Source organism: Bubalus kerabau, chromosome 14 (assembly GCF_029407905.1).
Source record: "Bubalus kerabau isolate K-KA32 ecotype Philippines breed swamp buffalo chromosome 14, PCC_UOA_SB_1v2, whole genome shotgun sequence".
Lineage (NCBI taxonomy): Eukaryota > Metazoa > Chordata > Mammalia > Artiodactyla > Bovidae > Bubalus > Bubalus kerabau.
The window spans coordinates 80,539,914-80,545,392 of NC_073637.1; the positions used below are offsets into that span (position 1 = coordinate 80,539,914).

Below are 5,479 nucleotides of genomic sequence, written 5' to 3' on the forward strand. Positions count from 1 at the left end.
GGAATTTTGACTGTGCTTGGAGAGTCAAAGTTTAAACTCACAACTGTTTCACACGAAAATAATCCTATTTCCTGGTTCCTAGGTTGTGGGCTGTATCTGAGGAAGGGATAGATAAAACACAAGAATATTTCAAAAACTGTTAGTATGGAAAAGGATCATCTCCCACGTTCAAGAAAACGGAAACAAAACCTCTCCCTGGAGACATAAGTTTCCACACCTACTGGAGAAAAGACGGGTACAAATTTCCTACGGCCTCAGACTGTGAAAAGTGGTATTAGCTTCAAAGAATAAAGTTTTGTGGGAAAACAGCTGCCCTAAGTAATGTCTCCTCAAAACATCAAGGCTATTTTTCCAAAGCAATCCCTGCAGCTTCCCTTAATAACCCATTACATCTGTAACTAGGCATGCATGCATGCTAAGTCCCTTCAATCCTGTCCTACTCTTTCCAACCCTATGGACTATACCCCTAACCCCCAGGCTCCTCTGCCCATGGAATTCTCCAGGCAAGAATACTGAAGTGGGTTGCCATGCTCTTCTCCAGGGGATCTTTCCAATCCAGGGATTAAACACAGACTATAAAGAAAGCTGAGTGCCAAAGAATTGATGCTTTTGAACTGTGGTGTTGGAGAAGACCCTTGAGAGTCCCTTGGACTGCAAGGAGAGCCAACTAGTCCATTGTAAAGGAAATCAGTTCTGGGTGTTCATTGGAAGGACTGATGCTGAAACTGAAACTCCAATACTTTGGCCACCTCATGCAAAGACTTGACTCATTGGAAAAGACCCTGATGCTGGGAGGGATTGGGGGCAGGAGGAGAAGGGGATGACACAGGATGAGATGGCTGGATGGCATCACTGACTCAATGGACATGAGTTTGAGTAAAGTCTGGGAGTTGGTGATGGACAGGGAGGCCTGGCATGCTGCAGTCCATGGGGTCACAAAGAGTCTGACATGATGGAGAGACTGAACTTAACTGATGTATTTCAATGTGTCCCAAACTTGCTTGTTTGTGGAACTCACGGCACTTGATTCAGACTCCTAGAACACTTAAAATAAACTGTACATTTATCTCATACCACTTATGATACTTAAAATATGGAGTCTAGAATCCCCTGATGTATTGTTTTTCACAAATGATCCAAGATTTGGACAATATACCTGTGTTTAGTCTATGAGGACCAACTTCAATTTTATTAACTTGATTTACTTCTTAATCCCAAAATTCTATCTTTTACATATTTTTCCATTTGAAAATTAACTTTTTTTTTTCATTTTAGTGGCTGTTTTTCAGCTTTGCTATATATATATTTTCACATCTGAGGCCTAAGTTTGAAATCAACACTGAATATTCATTGGAAGAACTGATGCTGAAGCTGAAGCTCCACTACTTTGGGCACTTGATGGGAGGAACTGACTCATTGGGAAAGACCCTGATGCTGGGAAAGACTCCAGGCAGGAAGAGAAGAGGGTGACAGAGGATGAGATGATTAGGTGGTATCACCAGCTCAATGGACATGAATTTGAGGAAACTCCTGGAGCCAGTGAAGGACAGGGAAGCCTGGTGTGCTGCAGTCCCTGGGGTTACAAAACGTTGGACATGACTGAGCTACTGAACAACAACAACAAAGTTTGCTATAGTATTCTAGGCCAGATAAATTGACTTGCCTGAATCCTTCTCCCCATTATACAGCTCTATTCTTAGCCAAGGTCAGAGATATTGAATGGCAGAATACAGCTGGCCTCCAAAGTCAGAAATAAACATGAACTTTAATCAGAAAGATAGGAAGATGCTCTCGATGAATAAGAAATAAAGAAATTCATGAACATCAAAGTGAAATGAATCTGCAGTGAGTTCTGTTACAACATTGGCCCATTTCCTCACTAATCTGGTTACTCTGTTGTATGCAAGTCGGAGTAATTAAATTTCTTTAATTCCAGTCATTTGAGGCTCAAGCTTGACAACTTACCAAATACTCTGCTTAATCAACAAGAGAAGTGAAATGAAGTGAAAGTCACTCAGACATGTCTGACTCTTTGTGACCCCATGGATTGTATCCATGGAATTCTCCAGCCCCGAATACTGGAGTGGGTAGCCTTTCCCTTCTCCAGGGGATCTTCCCAACCCAGGGATCAAACTCAGGTCTCCTGCATTGCAGGCAGATTCTTTACCAGCTGAGCCACTAGGGAAGCCCAAGAATACTGGACTGGTGAGCCTCTCCCCTCTCCAGGGGATCTTCCCGACCCAGGAATAGAACTGGGTCTCCTGCATTGCAGGCGGATTCTTTACCAACTGAGCTACCAGAGAAGTCCAATTAACAAGAGAGGTCGTACTTTATATGTGCTAGCCCCGCTGTGATCTGGGTTTCTGTCTTTGTCTCTGTCATAGGCCTCACTATATGCTAGTAATTGCCTCTGATGCGCAGACCTAAGCAGTAACCTTCTAGCCATATGCACATTGCCTGCTTCCAAAACATTATCTTACATTTGTTGACAATAAAACTTACACACAATTTTATTTTCTTCACAAATATTTCTGGCATACCTGGAAACCCTCAGTATTACCTGCCAATTACAAACACACTCTTGTCAGTTCTTTGGTAAAATTGTAAAATGCAACTATTTCCAGTACCAAGCTTTAGTTCACAGCTTTTCCATGCAAAGAAGAACCTGTTTTATCCCTTGTTTCCTGCCTGTAAGTCGATTCTCTATCCATGACAAAATAAGCCATCCTACAGTGACTTAAATCTTAAATGGTCTTTAGTGTGTGGCCTTTACAAAGGGCTTCTTAAAGCTGCAAACACATTAGGCATGGTACATTTTCCCTGTAAACATATTTAGTTTTTTCCTCAAAGAATTCTAGAAGCTTTGCCTTTCTGACACTGTTACCTTCCTCCTTCTATTCTGCTTGTTTAATTCCACCAGGTTGCAAGATGAGAACATGAAAATCACTAGTCTTTTTTTGAAGATGGCTATCACATTGCTTCATCAACCAAGATTTTGGTACATTAATCACAGAGTATTGGATATGTTTTGACCAAAGACTTCATATTTCACTCTTACATATTTTAAGTCCTGTGTTGAATGACATTATCTTTATAAATTATTTATGTCTACTTCAACAAATTAACTTGAATGTTCATTAGTATGTTAGAATATTAACAAACTGATTAAAAATGATTAGAAATGGAAGTCTTTCTTAAAGCATGTGGCATATCTTTGCCTACCACCATTGCACTATTAATACCCCTGCCTGTGTTCAATTTTCTTAAGAAGGCGATCAAGTAATTCTCTCTATAGCTTCCTGTTACCAGCTTTAGTGTGTTCTGTAAAAGAGCTTCAGGTCTTTGCATCTGTGAGGCTCAAACTTCCACTGAATTATGCATAAAATGCCTACTTAAATCCTTCATTCAAGAGGTTTTTTTTTTTTTTTTTAAATATCACTGTGTGCTCTCTTCCAGACTGCAAGCAGTAAATTTATGGTAAGCTATAATTCTAAACTTTAAGAAGCTCACAATAGTAAAGAATCATACGGTTGAGATCTGGCTCAGAGTGGAAACTGGGACAGTTTGTATCCACTGATACCTGGGTATCCTACACGGGTTGCAGTCAAGATTCCGGGTGACAAAAAATAGAAAATGACCCTGTATATCTCGAGCCGAAAAGAACCTTAATGGATAGATGACGGGTGGTTCATAGAGTCGATGGGCATGAGGGCACTTTAGGCTTGAAAATCTTCAGAAACCAAAGGAAACCTGGTAGTTAGAAAAACATCCAAGATGACTTCACAAAGACTGTTTCTCAGCTGCGCCGGCTCCTTTGCTCTCACACTACCTTACACAGGCTGCTGTTGCTGCTGCCACTTGCAAAATAGATCTGATACTATTCTTGTTTATAAATATATATAATTTTTATTTACTTTTGATCCTATCTATTTTTGATACTATCCATATATATATATATAATTTTTAGTTTATTTGCTTTTTAGTATTTATTTATTTGTGGCTATGCTGGGTCTTCCTTGCTGCCGGCCGGTGCTCTCCAGTTGCGGTGCGTGGGATTCCCCTTGCCGTGGCCTCGCTTGCAGAGCGCAGGCTGTAGGGCGCACGCGCCTCAGTAGCTGTGCACGTGGACTCAGGGGTGGTGCCTCCCAGCCCCAGCGCGCAGGCTCAGCAGTTGCGGCCACTGGCTTAGTTGCTCCGTGGCATACGATTCCCGGATCACGGATGGAACCTATGTCTCCTGCACTGGCAGGCGGATTCTTTACCACTGAACAACCAGGGCAGCCCTGTTCCTGGTTCTCAATGACATATCCAGACTCAGCACACACCAGGAGGGTGTTTATGACTGAGTGAGAGTGGTCCAAGGTTCTCCCCTCCTCTGCCAGGGTTCTCGGAAGGCCAGTGCCTGGTCTTTCTTCTCCCTAGGCAGTAGGTAACTGTCAGCGATGTTCACAAATAAATGGGCCCAGGGACTTTTGTTTGATGTTGTGAGTTTGTGAAGGAGTATGGGACTTCCTCCATTAGCAATTAAGAGGTACGTCTCCACTGTTCTGCCTCTTTTATTGTATCTTGAAATCTCTAGCATTGTGTATACAGAAATTACTTCAGTTGCTGCCAACCACTTTAAATACGTTCTTTTTTATTTTTTTAATCATTTTGGTTTTTATGTTTTAAATTCACGTAGAATACTTCTCTGGCCAGGCTATGCTGTCGCTAATCAGAGCTGTTAAGTGTCTTATAAGCTGGTGGCATGCAGGGTCATTCTTATCTTCCTGAATCCTATCTTACTGAATTCTCACTGTGTTTCCTGAGTTCATCAAAATTAAAATTTACCAACTTTACTTATTTTTCAGAAACATGGCCCATGAAGGCAGACGTCTTCAAAGAGTTCACCTTTATGAACAGTTTTCCATATTGCTGACTGATCTAAAGCTTTTCTCATCTCTAATATTTTGTATCCAAAATGTATTTAATGGGATGGTTTCCCATTCATCTTGATTTAGGGTGCTTTTCATGCTGTTTCTACCTGAATAAACATTCCTCTGTAAGTTTTGCTTTTCCTCTTGCAGGCTGGCAGAGGACAGCAAAGCCGCCAACACAAAACGGCTGTGCGTGGCTAAAGGCGCTGGTGATTTTCCAGCACCCCGGGCACTTAATATTCCTGAAGCAGGAATCGGGGCTCTACACCAGGTGCTTCTTCTTGAGTCTCCTCTGCTCCTGGAGCGGGATGAAGGACATCCTCTGCGAGAGGCATGTTCTCATGGAGAGGCCATCATCCCAGAAAGCCTAATAATTATTATTTTTTAATTTTATCAGTCAGTGTTTCAGAAAGTAGCCTCCTAAGGACTTTGAATTTGAGTGTCTAGTAAGTTCACTTAAATAAGATGTCAAAAGTTTCCCCTATAGACATATGAATGACTGTGTGTGTGCTCAGTCGTATCCGACTCTTTGTGACCCCATGGACCATAGCCCGTCAGGCTCC

At 41.7% G+C, this 5,479-nt stretch overlaps 1 pseudogene; it reads right to left on the reverse strand.

Moving 5' to 3' along the window:
- Positions 1-4,986: 4,986 nt before the first annotated feature.
- On the reverse strand, positions 4,987-5,251 carry LOC129626931 (40S ribosomal protein S27-like; annotated as a pseudogene).
- Positions 5,252-5,479: the final 228 nt, after the last annotated feature.